This window comes from Meles meles, chromosome 2 (genome assembly GCF_922984935.1).
Source record: "Meles meles chromosome 2, mMelMel3.1 paternal haplotype, whole genome shotgun sequence".
Taxonomy (NCBI): domain Eukaryota; kingdom Metazoa; phylum Chordata; class Mammalia; order Carnivora; family Mustelidae; genus Meles; species Meles meles.
In genome coordinates this window covers 123,350,173-123,372,383 of record NC_060067.1, presented here as the reverse complement: position 1 = coordinate 123,372,383, position 22,211 = coordinate 123,350,173, and the positions used below count along the sequence as shown (strand labels likewise).

General features: G+C 37.2%; 1 protein-coding gene and 1 non-coding gene across 2 annotated transcripts in view; both read left to right on the top strand.

The window, feature by feature from the left end:
• Window positions 1-22,211, top strand: part of ARHGAP24 (Rho GTPase activating protein 24) — a 534,495-nt gene that overhangs the window by 68,020 nt on the left and 444,264 nt on the right. The window lies entirely within an intron of this gene.
• LOC123937808 lies at window positions 20,780-20,884 on the top strand. The gene has a single exon (XR_006817595.1). It is a non-coding gene; the product is annotated as a U6 spliceosomal RNA (small nuclear RNA).

Here is a 22,211-nt window from a genome sequence, read left to right as displayed (position 1 = left end):
TTTTTGTTTGTCCTGGAAGCTTTTGATCTCTCCTTCTATTTTCAATGATAGCCTAGCTGGATAGAGTATTCTTGGCTGCATGTTTTTCTCGTTGAGTGCTCTGAATATATCATGCCAGCTCTTTCTGGCCTGCCAGGTCTCTGTGGATAAGTCTGCCGCCAATCTAATATTTTTACCATTGTATGTTACAGACTTCTTTTCTCGGGCTGCTTTCAGGATTTTCTCTTTGTCACTAAGACTTGTAAATTTTACTATTAGGTGACGGGGTGTGGATCTATTCTTGTTGACTTTGAGGGGGGTTCTCTGCATCTCCTGGATTTTGATGCTTGTTCCCTTTGCCATATTAGGGAAATTCTCTCCACATATTCTCTCCAATAGACCTTCTGCTCCCCTCTCTGTTTCTTCTTCTTCTGGAATCCCAATTATTCTAATGTTGTTTCGTCTTATGGTGTCACTTATCTCTCGAATTCTCCCCTCATGGTCCAGTAGCTGTTTGTCCCTCTTTTGCTCGGCTTCCTTATTCTCTGTCATTTGGTCTTCTATATCACTAATTCTTTCTTCTGCCTCATTGATCCTAGCAGTGAGAGCCTCCATTTTTGATTGCACCTCATTAATAGCTTTTTTGATTTCAACTTGGTTAGATTTTAGTTCTTTAATTTCTCCAGAAAGGGCTTTAATATCTCCAGAGAGGGTTTCTCTAATATCTTCCATGCCTTTTTCGAGCCCGGCTAGAATGTTCAGAATCGTCATTCTGAACTCTTGATCTGACATATTACCCATGTCTGTGTTGATTAGGTCCCTAGCCTTCGGTACTGTCTCTTGTTCTTTTGTTTGTGGTGATTTTTTCCGCCTTGTCATTTTGTCCAGATAAGAGGATATGAAGGAGCAAATAAACTACTAAAAGGGTGGCAAAGACCCCGGAAAAATGCGCTGTAACCAAATGAGAAGAGACCCCAAATTGTGGGGGGGAGAAAGGGGATAAAACAGCTTCTTTCAGAAAGTGGTTGGTTTTCTGTTTCTAGAGTTGCTGTTCTTCTTCTCTTCGCTCTCCCGTTGGATTTGTAGGTGTTTGCAATGTTTAGATAAGCTATCGAGCTGATCTCCTGCTACCTGATGTAGTCTCAGGCTGCTACTTCTCCGCCATCTTGACTCCTGGATCGAGAGTTTATTTTTTTAATACAGATTTATAATGCCTCCTTGATATTCATGCATATCAATATTTATAAACAAACACAATCAAATGAAATTTTAAAAATTCAAATGTAATGGCATTTCAGAGCAACTTATGACAAGAAAGAATACTTAGAGACCCATTTTTTGTTGTTTTTGTTTTAATTCCAGTTAACACACGGTGTTATATTAGTTTCAGGTGTACAATGTAGTGATTGAACGGTTCCGTACTTCACCCTGTGCTCATCACAAGTTAATTCCTTAAGCCCCCCTTACCTATTTAACTCATCCCCACCGGCCCACCTCCTCTCTGGCAACCATCTGATTGTTTTCTATAATTAAAAGTGTGTTTCTTGGTTTGTCTCTCCCTCTTATTTTTTTACTTTTGTTTTGTTTCTTAAATTCTGCATATGAGTGAAAGCACATGGTATTTATCTTTCTCTGATTTCTTTCATTTAGCATTATCTATCTCCATGTTGTTGCAAATGGCAAGATTTCATTCTTTTTTGAGGCTGAGTGATAGTCCATTGTATGTATATATGCCACATTTTCTTTATCTATTCATCAGTTGATGGATACTGGGGCTGTTTCCATAACTTGGCTATTGTAAATAATGCTGCTATAAACTTGGGAGAGCATGTATACCTTTGAAATAGTGTTTTGGCAGTCTTTGGGCAAATATCCAGCAGTGCAATGCTGGATCATAAAGTAGTTCTATATTTACTTTCTGAGGAATTGTCCTTCCCAGCACAATTTATTGGAGAGACTGTCTTTTTTCCATTGGATATTCTTTCCTGCTTTGTGAAAGATTAGTTGACCATAGAGTTGAGGGTCCATATCTGGGTTCTCTATTCTGTTCTATTGATCTATGTTTCTACTTTTGTGCCAGGACCATACTGTTTTGATCAATACAGCTTTGTAATATTATTTGAGGTCCAGAATTCTGATGCTTCCAACTCTGCTTTTCTTTTTTAAGATTGCTGTAGCTATTCTGGGTCTTTGGTAGTTCCAAACAAATTTTAGGATTGTTTGTTCTAGCTTTGTGAAAAATGCTGGTAGTGTTTTGATAGGCATCACATTAAATGTGTAAATTATTTTGGGTAGTATAAACATTTTAATAATATGTGTTCCTTCAGTCCATAAGCATGAAATGTCTTTCCATTTCTTTTTGTCATTGTCAGTTTCTTTCATTGATGTTTCATAGTTTTCAGACTATAGGTCTTTTACCTCTTTTGTTAGGTTTAGTATAGGTATCTTACAGTTTTTGTTGTAATTAATGGGGTTGATTCTTAGTTTCTCTTTTCTGATGGTTCATTATTGGTGTGTAGAAATGCAATAGATTTCTGTATGTTGATTTTTTATCCTATTAATTTGTGTATCAGTTCTAGTGGTGTTTTGATGGAGTCTTTTGGGTTTTCTATGTATAGTATTATGTCATCTGCAATTAGTGAGAATTTTGTTTCTTTTTTGCCAATTCAGATGCCCTTTATTTCTTTGTGTTGTCTGATTGCTGAGGCTAGGACTTCCAGTACTATATTAAATTAACAGTGTTGAAAGTAGACGTCTCTGTCTTGTTCCTGACAGTAAAGAAAAGCTCTCAGTTTTCCCCCATTGAGGTGATAGTAGCTGTGAGTTTTTGTATGTGGCCTTTATTATGCTGAGGTATGTTCTCTCAAGCCCTACTTTGTTGAGGACTTTTTATCATGAATGGATGTTGTGCTTTGTTAAATGCTTTTTCTGCATCTGTTGAAGTGATCCTATGGTTCTTATGCTGTCTTTTACTAATGTGGTATATCACATTGGTTTGCAAATATTAAACCACACTTGTAACCCAGGAATAAATCCCACTTGATCATGGTGAATGTTTTTTTTAAAATGTATTGTTGGACTTGGTTTGCTAGTATTTGATTGAGAATTTTTACATATGTGGTCATCAGGGATGTTGGCCTGTAGGTCTCTTTTTTAGTGGAGTCCTTGTCTGGTTTTGGAATTAAAGTAATCCTGGCTTTATAGAATGAATTTGGAAATTTTCCTTCCTTTTCCATTTTTTGGAATATTTTGGGAAGAATACATATTCATTCTTTTTTTGAATGTTTGGTAGAATTCATCTGTGAAGTCCCCTGGCCCTGCACTTTTGTTTGTTGTGAGTGTTTTGATTACTGATTCAATATCTTTGCTGCTTACAGTCTGTTCAAGTTTTCTGTTTTGTCCTGTTTCAGTTTTGGTAGTTTATATGTTTCTAGGAATTTCTCCATTTCTTCCAGGTTGTGAAATTTTTTGGTGTGTAGTTTTTTCATGACATTCTCTTATGATTGTTTGTATTTCTGTGGGTTTTGTTGCTATTTCTCCTCTCTCATTTGTGATTTTATTTATTTGAGTTCTTTCTCCTTTTTTCTTGATTCATATGGCTAGGGGTTTATCAATTTTTTTTTAAGATTTATTTTTACGTTTATTATTTTAATTTATTTTTCAGCTTAACAGTATTCATTGTTTTTGCACAACACCCAGTGCTCCATGCAAAACGTGCCCTCCCTATTACCCACCACCTGTTCCCCCAACCTCCCACCCCTGACCCTTCAAAACCCTCAGGTTGTTTTTCAGAGTCCAAAGTCTCTTATGGTTCGCCTCCCCCTCCAATTTTTTTTTTTTATAAACATATAATGTATTTTTATCCCCAGGGGTACAGGTCTGTGAATCACCAGGTTTACACACTTCACAGCACTCATGATAGCACATACCCTCCCCAATGTCCATAACCCCTTCCCCCTCTCCCAACCCCACCTCCCCCCATCAACCCCCAGTTTGTTTTGTGAGATTAAGAGTCATTTATGGTTTGTCTCCCCCCCAATCCCATCTTGTTTCATTTATTCTTCTCCTATCCTCCTAACCCCCCATGTTGCTTCTCCATATCCTCATATCAGGGAGATCATATGATAGTTGTCTTTCTCCGATTGACTTATTTCACTAAGCATGATACCCTCTAATTCCATCCATGTCATCGCAAATGGCAAGATTTCATTTCTTTTGATGGCTGCATGATTTTTTTTTCAAAGAACCAGCTGCTGGTTTCATTGATCTGTTCTATTTTTTTCCTTTAGTTTCTACATTATTTATTTCTGCTCTAGTCTTTATTAATTCATTCATTCTTCTGATTTTAGGTTTCATTTGTTGTTCTTTTTCTAGTTCCTTTAGGTTCAAGGTTAAGTAGTTTATTTGATATTTTTCTTGGTTTTTGAGATAGACCTGTATTGCTGTCAACTTTCCTCTTAGAACTGTTTTTTGCTGCATACGAGAGGTTTTGGACAGGTGTGATTTTATTTTCATTTGTTTCCATGTCCTTTTTAATTTCTTCTTTGGTTTTCTGGCTGACCTATCCATTGTTTAGCAGCATATTATTTAACCTCCATGTATTTGTGGTCTTTCCATGTTTGTTCTTGTGGTTGACTTCTAGTTTTATAGTGCTGTGGTCAGAAAATGTGTATGTTATGAATTTGATCTTCTTGAATTTGTTGAGGTTTATTTTGTGGCAGCATCTGTCATTTCCTGACTTGTTAATTTTAGCCATTCTGACTGGTGTGAGGTGATATCTCATTGTGGTTTTGACTTGTATTTCCCTGATGCCGAGTGACGTGGAGCACTTTTTCATGTGTCTGTTGGCCATCTGGATGTCTTCTTTGCAGAAATGTCTGTTCATGTCCTCTGCCCATTTCTTGATTGGATTGTTTGTTCTTTGGGTGTTGAGTTTGCTAAGTTCCTTATAGATTTTGGATACTAGCCCTTTATCTGATATGTCGTTTGCAAATATCTTCTCCTATTCTGTCAGTTGTCTTTTGGTTTTGTTAACTGTTTCCTTTGCTGTGCAAAAGCTTTTGATCTTGATGAAATCCCAATAGTTCATTTTTGCCCTTGCTTCCCTTTCCTTTGCCGTTGTTCCTAGGAAGATGTTGCTACGGTTGAGGTCGAAGAGGTTGCTGCCTGCATTCTCCTCAAGGATTTTGATGGATTCCTTTCTCACATTGAGGTCCTTCATCCATTTGGAGTCTATTTTCGTGTGTGGTGTAAGGAAGTGGTCCAATTTCATTTTTCTGCATGTGGCTGTCCAATTTTCCCAGCACCATTTATTGAAGAGGCTGTCTTTTTTCCATTGGACATTCTTTCCTGCTTTGTCGAAGATTAGTTGACCATAGAGTTGAGGGTCGATTTCTGGGCTCTCTATTCTGTTCCACTGATCTATGTGTCTGTTTTTGTGCCAGTACCATGCTGTCTTGATGATGACAGCTTTGTAATAGAGCTTGAAGTCCGGAATTGTGATGCCACCAACTTTGGCTTTGTTCTTCAATATTCCTTTGGCTATTCGAGGTCTTTTCTGGTTCCATATAAATTTTAGGATTATTTGTTCCATTTCTTTGAAAAAAATGGATGGTATTTTGATAGGGATTGCATTAAATGTGTAGATTGCTTTAGGTAGCATAGACATTTTCACAATATTTATTCTTCCAATCCAGGAGCATGGAACATTTTTCCAATTTTTTGTGTCTTCCTCAATTTCTTTCATGAGTACTTTATAATTTTCTGTGTATAGATTCTTAGTCTCTTTGGTTAGGTTTATTCCTAGGTATCTTATAGTTTTGGGTACAATTGTAAATGGGATTGACTCCTTAATTTCTCTTTCTTCAGTCTTGTTGTTGGTGTACAGAAATGCAACTGATTTCTGTGCATTGATTTTATATCCTGACACTTTACTGAATTCCTGTACAAGTTCTAGCAGTTTTGGAGTGGAGTCTTTTGGGTTTTCCACATATAGTATCATATCATCTGCGAAGAGTGATAGTTTGACTTCTTCTTTACCAATTTGGATGCCTTTAATTTCTTTTTGTTGTCTGATTGCTGAGGCTAGGACTTCTAGTACTATGTTAAATAGCAGTGGTGATAATGGACATCCCTGCCGTGTTCCTGACCTTAACGGAAAAGCTTTCAGTTTTTCTCCATTGAGAATGATATTTGCGGTGGGTTTTTCATAGATGGCTTTGATAATATTGAGGTATGTGCCCTCTATCCCTACACTTTGAAGAGTTTTGATCAGGAAGGGATGCTGTACTTTGTCAAATGCTTTTTCAGCATCTATTGAGAGTATCATATGGTTCTTGTTCTTTCTTTTATTAATGTGTTCTATCACATTGATTGATTTGCGGATGTTGAACCAACCCTGCAGCCCTGGAATAAATCCCACTTGATCGTGGTGAATAATCCTTTTAATGTACTGTTGAATCCTATTGGCTAGTATTTTGGCGAGAATTTTTGCATCTGTGTTCATCAAGGATATTGGTCTGCAGTTCTCTTTTTTGGTGGGATCCTTGTCTGGTTTTGGGATCAAGGTGATGCTGGCCTCATAAAATGAGTTTGGAAGTTTTCCTTCCGTTTCTATATTTTGGAACAGTTTCAGGAGAATAGGAATGAGTTCTTCTTTAAATGTTTGGTAGAATTCCCCTGGGAAGCCGTCTGGCCCTGGGCTTTTGTTTGTTTGGAGATTTTTGATGACTGTTTCAATCTCCTTACTGGTTATGGGCCTGTTCAGGTTTTCTATTTCTTCCTGGTTCAGTTGTGGTAGTTTATATGTCTCTAGGAATGCATCCATTTCTTCCAGATTGTCCAATTTGTTGGCGTAGAGTTGCTCATAGTATGTTCTTATAATTGTCTGTATTTCTTTGGTGTTAGTTGTGATCTCTCCTCTTTCATTCATGATTTTATTGATTTGGGTCCTTTCTCTTTTCTTTTTGATGAGTCTGGCCAGGGGTTTATCAATCTTATTGATTCTTTCAAAGAACCAGCTCCTAGTTTCATTGATTTTTTCTATTGTTTTTTTTTGGTTTCTATTTCATTGATTTCTGCTCTGATCTTTATGATTTCTCTTCTCCTGCTGGGTTTAGGGTTTCTTTCTTGTTCTTTCTCCAGCTCCTTTACGTGTAGGGTTAGGTTGTGTACTTGAGACCTTTCTTGTTTCTTGAGAAAGGCTTGTACTGCTATATATTTTCCTCTCAGGACTGCCTTTGCTGTGTCCCACAGATTTTGAACTGTTGTGTTTTCATTATCATTTGTTTCCATGAATTTTTTCAATTCTTCTTTAATTTCCTGGTTAACCCATTCATTCTTTAGAAGGATGCTGTTTAGTCTCCATGTATTTGGGTTCTTTCCAGCTTTCCTCTTGTGATTGAGTTCTAGCTTCAGAGCATTGTGGTCTGAAAATATGCAGGGAATAATCCTAATCTTTTGATACCGGTTGAGACCTGATTTGTGACCCAGGATGTGATCTATTCTGGAGAAGGTTCCATGTGCACTAGAGAAGAATGTGTATTCTGTTGCTTTGGGATGAAATGTTCTGAATATATCTGTGATGTCCATCTGGTCCAGTGTGTCATTTAAGGCCTTTATTTCCTTGTTGATATTTTGCTTGGATGATCTGTCCATTTCAGTGAGGGGAGTGTTCAAGTCCCCTACTATTATTGTATTATTATTGATGTGTTTCTTTGATTTTGTTATTAATTGGTTGATATAGTTGGCTGCTCCCACGTTAGGGGCATAGATATTTAAAATTGTTAGATCTTCTTGTTGGACAGACCCTTTGAGTAGGATATAGTGTCCTTCCTCATCTCTTATTATAGTCTTTGGCTTAAAATCTAATTGTTCTGATATAAGGATTGCCACCCCAGCTTTCTTCTGATGCCCATTAGCATGGTAAATTGTTTTCCACCCCCTCACTTTAAATCTGGAGGTGTCTTCGCGTCTAAAATGAGTTTCTTGTAGGCAACATACTGATGGGTTTTGTTTTTTTATCCATTCTGATACCCTGTGTCTTTTGATTGGGGCATTTAGCCCATTAACATTCAGGGTAACTATTGAGAGATATGAATTTAGTGCCATTAGTAGCCTGTAAGGTGACTGTTACTGTATATTGTCTCTGTACCTTTCTGATCTACTACTTTTAGGCTCTCTCTTTGCTTAGAGGACCCCTTTCAATATTTCCTGTAGAGCTGGTTTGGTGTTTGCAAATTCTTTCAGTTTTTGTTTGTCCTGGAAGCTTTTGATCTCTCCTTCTATTTTCAATGATAGCCTAGCTGGATAGAGTATTCTTGGCTGCATGTTTTTCTCGTTGAGTGCTCTGAATATATCATGCCAGCTCTTTCTGGCCTGCCAGGTCTCTGTGGATAAGTCTGCCGCCAATCTAATATTTTTACCATTGTATGTTACAGACTTCTTTTCTCGGGCTGCTTTCAGGATTTTCTCTTTGTCACTAAGACTTGTAAATTTTACTATTAGGTGACGGGGTGTGGATCTATTCTTGTTGACTTTGAGGGGGGTTCTCTGCATCTCCTGGATTTTGATGCTTGTTCCCTTTGCCATATTAGGGAAATTCTCTCCAATAATTCTCTCCAATAGACCTTCTGCTCCCCTCTCTGTTTCTTCTTCTTCTGGAATCCCAATTATTCTAATGTTGTTTCGTCTTATGGTGTCACTTATCTCTCGAATTCTCCCCTCATGGTCCAGTAGCTGTTTGTCCCTCTTTTGCTCGGCTTCCTTATTCTCTGTCATTTGGTCTTCTATATCACTAATTCTTTCTTCTGCCTCATTGATCCTAGCAGTGAGAGCCTCCATTTTTGATTGCACCTCATTAATAGCTTTTTTGATTTCAACTTGGTTAGATTTTAGTTCTTTAATTTCTCCAGAAAGGGCTTTAATATCTCCAGAGAGGGTTTCTCTAATATCTTCCATGCCTTTTTCGAGCCTGGCTAGAATGTTCAGAATCGTCATTCTGAACTCTTGATCTGACATATTACCCATGTCTGTGTTGATTAGGTCCCTAGCCTTCAGTACTGTCTCTTGTTCTTTTGTTTGTGGTGATTTTTTCCGCCTTGTCATTTTGTCCAGATAAGAGAATATGAAGGAGCAAATAAACTACTAAAAGGGTGGCAAAGACCCCGGAAAAATGCGCTGTAACCAAATGATCAATATTTTTTTATATCAGTTTTATTTTGGTCTAATTTACATACCCAAATTGTATGTACATAATTTACATATTCTTTACTTAAAATTTTATGTGTACAGTTTGATGAATTGACATTTATACATATATAATATTTATATATATACACACACACATATATTTCCAAGTAACCATCACCCAATATCAAATAAATAACATCCCTTTACCCTAGATATTTCCCTTGTGATCCTATATAGTCGTAGTCACCTCTGGCTCCAAACAATGAATGTTCTGATTTTTTTCCCCATGTAGACTAAGGTTGCCTTTCCAGAAATGTTTTATGAGTGAAAACATACTGTTATTCAGAGACAATGCTCTGTGACTCTTTAACAGTTCTGCATGTCTGTGAGCAGAGGTAGTCACTGCTTTTGTTCAGGACTATTTTTCTTAAGGTATTGGTATAGTGCATAATCTTGGAAGCTAGAGGTAATGTCTTCCTCCTGAGAAAAGGGCAGGTTTGTTGTTGTCCAGTGTGTTAAAGATAATGTGCTTTTGTAGGGCACTGGTCAGGTAGGCTTCCTGCCCACTGTAGTAGATTCAGATTCCCATAACTCCCACCTTCTTCTCCTACAACACAACTCACTGTGCAAGTGTGATAATGTGGCTAATCCTATTGCTGTGAGTAATAAAGTCCTTTGTCTTTGACCCAGAAGTCTCCTGTCTTGTGCCAGCAAACCTGAAACTTACAAGTTTACACACTGCATTCAATCTCAAATCTTACAATTCTTGACAACAGTATGTATTTTTTTGTGTCTGATTTCTCTAGCTTAGCATAATGTTTTTGAACACTATCCATGCTGTTCCACAAATTAATAATTAGTTCCTTTTATTGCTGAGTTGTACTAATGGCATGATTGTATCAGATTGCTTTATGTTCACTTGTTGATGTACATTTGGGTTGGTAACAGTCTAGAAGTCAAGATCAGCACATTTTTAAAGTAGTAGTTATTATATGTAACCCAATAGAGATATTTATAAAATGCTATTATAGTACAGAAGGAGTTATTAATTAAGCAAAAGAAAACTTCCTAGATGAGTTGACATCTGAGGTGGACATTGAAGAATGAATCTCTTCTCTAGAGTATGGAAGAGTATAGAAGGCTTGGCTTTGTGCCCTGTTAAAAAGAGACCAGAGTTCTATTCAAGCAGCTGGTCTTGGAATTTTATATATGTACTTCCATGAATAAGAGATTTTTCTTTTAAAAAGTTTTATGCTTCAGTTGAAAGTGAGAGAAGTGACTCTTCTAATTTTTAGCATCCCCCAAACTCAACTCTTCCTTCAGGTCATCAGCATGATCAGTCCCTAGTGGCACTATAATGTTTTGAGGGGTTGGTGAGGTGCTGTATGCCCTCCTCCCATACTTAAAAAATAAATAGTAATTTAACTAATATGGGTTGTTTATGTTTTCCCAGTCTTTTTTTTTCATTTATTTATTTATTTATTTTCAGCGTAACAGTATTCATTGTTTTCGCACAACACGCAGTGCTCCATGCAATACATGCCCTCCCTTTTACCCACCACCTGGTTCCCCCAACCTCCCACCCCTGCCCCTTCAAAACCCTCAGGATGTTTTTCAGAATCCATAGTCTCTTATGGTTCACCTCCCCTTCCAATTTCCTTCAACTTCCTTCTCCTCTCCGTCTCCCAATGTCCTCCATGTCATTTGTTATGCTCCACAAATAAGTGAAACCATATGATACTTGACTCTCTCTTCTTGACTTATTTCACTCAGCATAATCTCTTCCAGTCCCGTCCATGTTGCTACAAAAGTTGGGTATTCATCCTTTCTTTCTTTTTTTTTTTTTTTTTTATAAACATATAATGTATTTTTATCCCCAGGGGTACAGGTCTGTGAATCACCAGGTTTACACACTTCACAGCACTCACGATAGCGCATACCCTCCCCAATGTCCATAACCCCCTCCCCCTCTCCCAACCCCACCTCCCCCCCAGCAACCCCCGGTTTGTTTTGTGAGATTAAGAGTCATTTATGGTTTGTCTCCCTCCCAATCCCATCTTGTTTCATTTATTCTTCTCCTATGCCCCTAACCCCCCATGTTGCATCTCCACGTCCTCATATCAGGGAGATCATATGATAGTTGTCTTTCTCCGATTGACTTATTTCACTAAGCATGATACCCTCTAGTTCCATCCACGTCGTCGCAAATGGCAAGATTTCATTTCTTTTGATGGCTGCATAGTATTCCATTATGTATGTATACCACATCTTCTTTATCCATTCATCTGTTGATGGACATCTAGGTTCTTTCCATAGTTTGGCTATTGTAGACATTGCTGCTATAAACATACGGGTACACGTGCCCCTTCAGATCACTATGTTTGTATCTTTAGGGTAAATACCCAGTAGTGCAATTGCTGGGTCATAGGGTAGTTCTATTTTCAACATTTTGAGGAACCTCCATGCTGTTTTCCAGAGTGGTTGCACCAGCTTGGATTCCCACCAACAGTGTAGGAGGGTTCCCCTTTCTCCACATCTTCGTCAGCATCTGTCATTTCCTGACTTGTTAATTTTAGCCATTCTGACTGGTGTGAGGTGATATCTCATTGTGGTTTTGACTTGTATTTCCCTGATGCCGAGTGATGTGGAGCACTTTTTCATGTGTCTGTTGGCCATCTGGATGTCTTCTTTGCAGAAATGTCTGTTCATGTTTTCCCAGTCTTTTGTAGGTAGTAAGATCATGTTTAGGGAAATGCTGTTATTTTTATAGATTTACAGTCTACAGTATGGATACGTGTACTGGTTTGGCAACTAGAGCTTCAAAGGCTCTGACTCTCTGATCATTGCCCCCCAAAAGCAGAAAGCTGTTCTTAGCCCCCCGATATAGAAATCCTCAAACAGCTACGGCCCAGCCCATACCCCAGTCTTCATCCTCTCACTGCTCTTGGCGCAGGCTAGTCCTGATTCAGAAAACTTTGTCAGTGAGAGCAAACTTAGTTCTGTACCTTTTGACTATAATTCTTGAATCTTTGGGTTCCATAATATTTATACTTTGAATAATCTCCCTTGGAAATATTTATTTTAGGCTAACTGTATTTCTAGTATTCAGGGGCCTCTAAAAGAAATAAAACACTCAATGTAATTTCATAATTTATGAAAGAGATATAAGTAACATATGTGAAATAATGAATATCTAATTATGTTACTGACAATGAGTACATTGAACTAATGGGTAATGGAGAGGCATACAGACAGTGGTTGAGTTAGAATCGAAACCAACCTGCCTGGCTTGGATTCTGGCTCTACTATACTCACTGTATGACCTCGCTTGAGTTACTTGACTACTTTGGACCTTCCGTAAAGTGAGGATGATGACAACAGCATCTACTTCACAAGGATATTGTGAGGATTACATGAGTTAAAATGTATAAAGCATTTATGACATTGCCTGGTACATACTAAGTAATACATGTGTTCACTGTTGTTGATAATGATGATGATGATTTTAGTTGTAGTAACTTCCAAAAGAGGTAAGAATAAACGTTGTGTGCTTGGGTTAAATTTAGTACACAGGCTTGGATGACTGCTTCCCAAGGCATTTGTTGGGGGAGTAATGAACAATAAATTGGGAAAGTAAACCGAGTTAGATTATGATACCTTGAAAATGAGCTAAGTTTAAATAGGATGCAGTTCTTGAAGGTTCTGGACCATATAAAATACATATTGGAACAATCAGTATGACAGTGACATGGAGAGAAGAGCCCGTAGAAGCATGTAATTGGGGAATAGAATGAAGTCATCATCCAGATGTGAGGCAAAGGCCTGGTGGCGAGAGCGGAACAGAGCCAGGTAGGAGACACAGAATGGGGGAGGACAGGAAAAAAGAATATTTTTGTAGGGAAGCAGGAAGAATGACACCTTAACTGTTGGGATAGCTGGGAAAGAGAAAACAGTGATTGAATCGAGATTATTTTGTGTTCTGTGAATAACAAAAATCCTGATAAATGACCTTAAAGCATCATGAGAATGGCTTCTGGGTCTCAAAGCAAGCCTGACTTGTGTTTACACAAGTTTTGTTTTGTTTTGTTTTGTTGACAAGTATGATTGTTTTTCCTAATTACTTGGAAATTGGCCATCTATTCATGTTATAAAAGACAGCAATTTAAAAAAAAGACACTATAATGGGACTTCATATTTGATTAACTTGAATGTTACATTTCATAACCATGTTGGGAAGCAGAATTTTCTACAATCCTTACATTTGTTTCGTGTTTCTTTTTACTCTGAGATTGTAATTTAAGTTGTGCTAAGACTTGAATTTTTATGTGACCCTTTATGTGATGTCTTCATTTTATGTTTAAATTCTTGAAATCTTAAAGCGACTCTATGAGAAGAAATACTATTAGAGTATTTCCTCAAGGGTCTGTTAATGTTGTCTTATGAGTTTTTATAACAATTTTAAGCTATGATATAATAAATATTTAAGTACCTACATTTTGTTCCAGTACTACTTTTTTTTTGTTCCTTCATTTTTTTGGAATTCTAGTAATAAATGTGTTGGTCTGTATAAGGTCATGGTGTAATATGCAACAATGTCATTTGGTGGGGGGAAAACTCTTCACAATCCAGAGTAAAATAATAACTGCTCAGACACTTGTTAGTGTATGGCTTGAGCAAATTACCTTAGCCTCCTGGATCCTATATATATAGCGGGAACATCAGTCATACTTCTTACAAGTTCTGTTTGTCAAGATTATATGAAATTACATGGATTATATAGGACTTATGAAACGGCCTATGTATAAATATTGATGATTATTATTATTTGCGAGATAATGTGTTAGAAATGTCAGACTATGATGGGCTCCATTTCTTACTGTTGCCATAACTCCCTGTCTTTTCTTTCCCTCAGATAATTCTACTGTCATTTTTTTAAAAAGTTTTTATTTATTTATTTGACAGACAGAGAGAGACAGCTAGAGAGGGAACACAAGCAAAGGGAGTGGGAGAGTGAGAAGCAGACTCCCCGCTGAGCAGGGAGCCCTATGCAGGCTCAGATCCTAGAACCCTGGGATCATGGCAGGAGCAGAAGGCAGATGCTTAAGGATTGAGCCACCCAGGCATCCCTCCATTTAAAAGCATGCTTGCTTAACAGTTGTTCACCTTTATTTTTTCTCTGGACCCCCCCCCATTTTTTTCCCCGTGAAAGGTAAATTTTCCAGTGTCTGGTAAGACCCAACTGAGCTAAGCCCATGCCTACAGATGTTGGCACCTGGAGTGAGAGAATATGTGTTAGTCATGCTGTAATAAAATTCTTAGGAGTTAATAACTTTGTCCTTTCCCAGCTGAAATGACACTGAGCTCTATGGTTCCTTTTTTAAAGGCAAAAAGGAATTTGTTGCTCTCACTGCTAATTTTCTCTTCGTAAAGGACTAAGCACACAGAGCCTTATTCTTTTTCCCCTGGGTTGAGAATATCCAGTGTGCTGTAGCATGGCTGGGCTTTATTTGCTGGCCTCTGCCGAGAACGGACACGCAGCAACTTCTGAGTTCTTCCACTTGACTGCTTCCACGCTGCCGAAGGGGAAAGAGCAGCAGGTCAATGTGGCTCAAGTTCCATGTGGAAGGGTCTGCAAAAAATTTCAAGTAAAATCTCGAAATATATGTGCATAAATACCACGATAAGAATATTTTAGTAATACATATATATGTCAGTGTTATTATACATAGTCTTATTTTCTAAGACATATATATGTATATATGTGTGTCTTTAGTAGTCATATATACATATGAACACTATACACACACACACCATATACTGCTATATATATATATATGCCATATATGTCTATATGGATGGATGGAGATATATATATAGATATAGATATACACACATATACACATGTGTGTGTATATATATGTGCGTGTGTGTATATATATATATATATATATATATACCCATCTATATAGGCATATCTAGACCTATAGATTTAGATATGTAGACACATGGATATATACGTGTCTCCAGGTACTCGATTTTGGCATAAAATTGGCATAAAAACTCGATTTTGGCACTTTTTCTCATGGAATTTTTGAATTTATGGTTTATAGAGTTTATTATGTAACTCTGCTAGAGTTTATTATGTAACATTTGAGAAGCAGTTTCGAGTGATGTTTAAGAACACAGCCTCTGCAGCCATACTGCTTAGGTTCAAACGTATGGCTGTTTCTGAACAGCCACTTATCATCAGTAGGACCGTGGGTATTTCCAGTCCCGTAGTTCCCCCATCTGTGAAGTGAAAGTAGTAATTGTACTTACTTCACAGAGTTGTGAAGATTAAAGCATACACACATATGCACGTATGTATTTGTGTATATATCTCAGAATAGTGAGCTGAGCGTATGCGAACCCTATATATTATTTATTAAGCAAGTAAAAATCATATTTCTATGAGAAAGTAGGGGCTCCTGGGTGGCTCAGTCGGTTAAGTGGCCAGCTCTTGATTTCAGCTCAGGTCATGGTCTCAGAATCCTGAGATCAAGCCCCATGCTGGCTCTGTGCTCAGCGGGGAGTCTGCTTGTCCCTCTCCCTCCCCTTGTGTCCTTCCCTCCCTGATCCCATGCTCTCTTTCTCTCTAATAAAAAAACCTTGAAAAAATTAAAGTGGAGAGAGTGTCATATACAGATTTTCAGTGGTAGTTAATGTTTTTTTATAGTCTTCTAAATTAAGGTGTGGCATTTTCAAATAAAACAATTAGATGCTAAACCAGCACAGCAATTCCATAACGAGTCAGAAATAGACAGGACTTCTACGCTACTTTTTTCCCTTTTATCTTTAGAACTATTCACTGTAACTGAACTAGAAAATTTGTCCTACTAATCATGTCATTTCTGGAAGTACAACGTTATTAAGAGACCATTTTGAAGAATCACGATATTTTATAATTAACAGAAATTTTAGATATCAAATAGTTCATTCAGCCTTTTGTTCTCGACGATCAGAGGACTGAGGCTGAGAGAATTAAATGACTTTTTCAAGTTCAGGTAACTAATTCCGAAGTTTACTAACTTCTAGTGCAGTACCCTTTGACTACAATAGCATACTTGAAACCTGCTGGTGGTAGTCCAGGGAGGAAGTCTTTGGCTCTCCTTTGTGTCTTCTTATATTAAGCTATATATACTGTATATTTTTTAATTTTGGAATACTTTTCCAGTTACCGAAGAGTTACAAGAATAGTACTAGGAACTCCTAAACACCTTTTACCCAGACTCACCAACTGTTTACATTCTGTTCCATTTACTTTATCGTCCCATCTATATATCTGTCTGTTTATTTATGATTTTGTTCTTGAATATTTGGAAAATAAATTGGAGGGGCGCCTGGGTGGCTCAGTGGGTTAAAGCCTCTGCCTTCGGCTCAGGTCGTGATCCCAGGGTCCTGGGATGGAGCCCCACATCGGACTCTCTGCTCAGCAGGGAGCCTGCTTCCTCCTCTCTCTCTCTGCTTGCCTCTCTGCCTACTTGTGATCTCTGTCTGTCAAATAAATAAATAAAATCTTAAAAAAAAACTTATAAAAAAATAAATTGGAGACATCTTGTCCATTTATAAATGCTTGAGTATGCATTTCCTAAGGGTAGCTGCAATTATGTTATGCAATTATTATTATTTGAAATGAGAAAATTTAACATTGATATAATAATCTAATCCAGTGTATATTTAAATTTACACATATATGGGTACCGTGTTTGTGTGTGTGTGTATATATATATATATAATGAAATATTATTCAGCCATCAAAAAGAATGAAATCTTGGGGCGCCTGGGTGGCTCAGTGGGTTAAGCCACTGCCTTTGGCTCGGGTCATGATCTCGGGGTCCTGGGATCGAGTCCCACATCGGGCTCTCTGCTCGGCGGCGAGCCTGCTTCCCTCTCTCTCTCTCTGCCTGCCTCTCTGTCTACTTGTGATCTCTGTCAAAAAAAAAAAAAAAAGAATGAAATCTTGCCATTTACTGTGACGTGGATGGAACTAGAGTGTATTAGGCTAAGTGAAGTCAGAATAAGACAAATACCATATGATTTCACTTATATGTGGAATTTAAGAAACAAAACAATTGAACATAGGGGAAAGGAAGGAAAAATAAGATAAAAGTAAGTAGGCAACTTATGAGAGACTATTAATTATAGAAAACAAACAGGGTTGCTTTAGGGGAGAAGAGTGGAGGGATGCAGTAAATAGGTGATGGGCATTAAGGAGGGCTCTTTTGGGATGAGCACTGGATGTTGTGTATAAGTGATGAATCATTAAATTCTACTCCTGAAACCAATATTACCCTGTATGTTAACTAACTTGATTTTAAATTTAAAATTTTTTTAAAAAAAGAAAAAGGTAAGAGATTGTTCCAAATGAAAGTACATTGAAGAGACATGACTGACAACTAAACACAAAGATTGACCCTGGCTTGTGGATCCTGAGCCAGAAAAAATACCCAGTATGTGATCTGTTCTGGAGAATGTAAGAAGCTCTTACCTTATTCTGTCTTCTTTTGTACCTTGAGATTTTTGAAGAATGCAGACTAGTTATTTTGTAGAATGTCCTTCAGTTTGGGCTTCTGTAATGTTTCCTCAGGATTAGGTTCAAATTATGCATCTTGGGTGGGAACATAATAGAAATGATGGAAAATATGTCCTTCTTTGAGCATCACGTCAGGAGGTGCAAGATGTCAGCTTATTCCAACACTGATGATGTAAACTTTGATCACATTGGGTCTTTCGGGGTTCTCGGTGGGAAAGTTACTGTTTTACCTTTTCTAAATAATGACTCGTTTTTGGGAGATACTTTGAGATTATATAAATGTATTTTCCCCAACAAACCTTTCCCCACTAATTTTTTGTTTCCATTGATAATTTACAACTTTATTATTGCTTTCATATTTATTGACGTTGTACTGAAAAAAAGAGATTTCTCACTTTGGCTTATTTATTTATCTATCCATCTATTATATCAATAGAACTCATGTATTCTTTTTTTTTTTTAAGAATTTATTTATTTATTTGAGAGAGAGAGGGAAAGCACAAGCAGGGAGGAAGGACAGAGGGAGAACGGTGGAAGAAGCAGATTCCCTGCTGAGCAGAGAGCCAGACGTGAGGCTCAATCCCAGGACCCTGGGATCATGACTTGAGCTGAAGGCAGACACTTAACTGACTGAGTCACTCAGGCATCCCCGTGTATTCTTGTTTTATTCTACAGGTATTATCTGTTAGTATTTTTCAGTCCTATATTTGGCCAGTGAAAACCATTTTAAATGAGCTTCTGTGTCCTTTTGCAATTTTCCCATCATACCTGAGTATTTCCTTACTTTCTGACACATGTTATTCTAGGATCATCTTGTTCTTTTTTTGACTAATCCCTGGAATCAGCTTTTTATCTAAGTAGCCATGATTCCATTTCAAAGTAAATGGCATTTAGAAGTTAAGATCCAGACAGTAGATCCACTCATTCCTTGTTACCGGTATATTATTACTTCGAGGCTCTCTCCACAGATGGCAGTAAATATATGTCTCTGTCTGTTTCTGTACCTTTGCATCTATCTATTTAAAACCATGAGAAGTTGGTCAGACGGTACAGAGTTGCAGTTATATAGGATGAATAAGTCTAGAGTTCTAATATATAGCATGTTGGCTGTAATTAATAATACTTTATTGGATACTAGAAATTTGCTGAGAGTAGATTTAGATGCTTTTGTCACACACAAGCAAATGGTAACTATTGAGATGATATGTGAATTAGCTTATCTGTGGTTCTCATTTACATGTGTATGTACACAAATCATCATACTGTATGCCTTAAATATATACAACTATTATTAAAAAATATAAACTGTGAGTCCATACTGATACCTCTAATTCTGATCTCAAACCACAGGACACATTCTTTTCTTCCCATATTTGTTAACTTTCTCTTCCAACAGTGAGAAATCTGGCTTTCCATTTTGTTCAACATGTATATTAATTGCCTCAACTTGGAATATACAGAAGGTAATTTCATGATCCTTCCAGTGTCTCTGTAAGTGACCTGAGGAAGGACTCCACTTGGCACTGCTTCCATCACATGCCCACTCCCTGGGCTGGTCACTGTTTGGGGAGGGGGCGATGCTTAGCAACTCTACGTAGTAACATCCACGCCTATCCTCTGGCAGTGGCATGGTGCTATGAACTGACACAACATGGCGTGAGGGAAGGACAGTTCCACAAAGATAAGCTTCAGGGAGTTCCAAATAACATATGTCCTGCCAAACTTCCCATTTAATTTTTTTTAAATGTATAGGATTTAGTTATCTTTCACTGAACTGCTAATTAAATATATTCAGGGGGCAATAAAGCTAGGGTTCAATTCAGCTTATCTAAAACTAGAGTGTAAATTAATTCAATATTTTGAAGAACTAAAATGTGTTCAAATTATATGAGCATAATGATACCTCATCCAAGATCAAAGTTGAACACATCAAAGTCCATCGTAATGTGAATGATGCTGAATAAAGGATAACAGCTGTTCGATTTTTTTTTTCTGTGACATCCCTCCCCTTTCTTCAAATTCTAATGAAAAAATTGCATTGTCAGTACCTCAATATAACAAACCATTGGGAGAGCAACTGTGGCTCAGTGATTAGGACAAGATTTATATACTCAGAGTACCTAGTCGTTTTCCAGAGCTTATAAAGCAGGGCTGATGATGTTCACCACGCAGGATTAATTGACAAAGAAGAAGCGGTCCTTATTGGAAATCATTAAGTACCTCAAAGCTTGCATTTGAAGAAAACCTGAAACTTCATCGTAGACAAATGACTATACCCGGCTAAAGTTACCTACTCGTAAAGTATTTTCTCTGAAGTGTGGATGAATAGAAAGCTGGCCCCTTAGAGAGCCTTGAAATGATAATGTAATCGACAACATACCTGATTTTCCTGGGTTAGACTCACTAAAAGAATCTGACATTAAAAGTAGTATTTTATACAAGCTTAAAAAGGTGATCATCAGAGGAAAGAGATGGAGGAACTCTATAAATGGTAAACCCCAAGGTCATTTCCCTACTGTGGAGAGGATCCAGCTGAGAAGGTATTATGTCCCTTGTCTCCCCTCCCCCGCCCAGGCAACGCTGTCTTGCTCAACATTCCACTTGCTTCATCTTGGCTCTTCCCACTCTTTCCACTATGTACAAAAGCCATCCTTCATGGCTGCTATTGCTCCCCCATCATTTAGGTATTATAATCCCATTATTTTTCAGATTTAAGTGTGGACAACTTCATGGTTCCTTGAGACAGCTTTTCAAAAAAGGCTTTACTAATGAGCAATGAGTGAGGGAGGAAAGGAACACACAAAAGCTTAAAAATTGAGATGTTTATAAAGTCAGATTTCTGATCCTATTTTTTTTTCTGATCCTACTTTTAGATATCTAGTCATAAATTGGATTACTATAAAATAGGAACATCCAACTTTTTCCCTGCTTAAGATCTGTTTTCTTTCTTCTTTGTGGCCATATGATACAATGGTAGTTGCTGTCTTAAAGCTCCCAGTGAGCTATTATTTCCAACCGTTAAGAAAAATTGACTTCAGAGTTTGCTTCGGCAGTACATACACTAAAATTGAGGCAATACAGAGACGATAACATGGTCCTTGTGTAAAGATAGACATACAAGTTCATGACATATTCTGTATTTTTCAGTAATCTACAACACAGTGACTATAGTTAATAATACAGCATTGCATATTTGAAAATAGCTAGTAGAGTGGATTCTGATATTTCTCATTAGGAGAAAAATATTTTGTAACTGTATGTGGTGATGGATGTTAACTGGACTTACTGTGATGATCATTTTGCAATGTATACAAATATTGAATCAATAGATTATACGCCTAAAACCAATATAACATTATGTTAGTTGTATCTCAATTTAAAAAAAAAAGAACAGTGAAGAAGTTGACTTTCTCTTCTTTTCCCATTTCAAACGTCATTCTCTTTGGTAGAGCAGCTGAATTTCTCTTTTATATTAGAAGGACACCTTCAGTTCTTGGTTTGTTTACAGAATTGAAGTAACAAAGAGCCTCCCTCTTGTTTTCATATATGATTGATGGATTGTGACCATCTACAGTGTTGTTTTGAAACATCTGGGGGTGATCTTAGGTTCCACAGGAAAGAGAACTGTGATTAATTAACAATGTCTGCTGTGAAGTTGAAGAATATCTGGATGGTTGCCGTATATCTGTCATTTCTCCCTTAATATCTTTGAAGGTAAAGTAGTTGTTTTGATTTGATTTTTGTTTCTACTCAGGTTATCAGCATTGGGAATTCCAATGATTCTTTTTTGTTGTTGTTGTTACTTATCCTTCAAATAGTGATGTGGTGGTGAGAGACACATCTAAGTATGTGGTAAAATACTTTTCTCCCTAATTTAAGACCCCCTTAAGAGAGAGCAGATTCTCTCTATGGAGTGTGAAGCATTTAACATAAAACAAAAACAAGGTAAATACTTCAGGGGGCTTTTTAAAAATGGTTCATCTTATTAAAACATTTTGATTTCTCACCAAATGATGATGGAAATATTGAAGCTTAAAATATAAAATGTAAATTGATATTCCTATTCCAATCCCACAATTGTGTAATTTTTCTAGTATTGTCTAGTCTCTGATGTTTTGGACAATTTAATTTCAAATGAATCAAGGAATAGGATATTTAGTGTTTCCTCAGGAAAAGAACTGCACATTTATAAAATTATTACCACTACAGTTCCCCCCAGGTGTGTTCTTTTGGTGACTGTTTTAAACTTCATATTCATAACCATTGCACTTTATTCAACTCCTTTGTTTTGTTCACACATAAACTCTTAGGAAGAAATGTTTCTTTATTTTTAATTCAAATTATTATTAAGGGTAACATCCCGAGAGACAAATGGAAGTTTTCTTTGCTCAGTAGATTCTGAAGTTAATTTTAGCCTTAAACTACTAAAAGCTTAAAGGACTAGTGTTAGGTGGGAGACTTTGGATTGAGG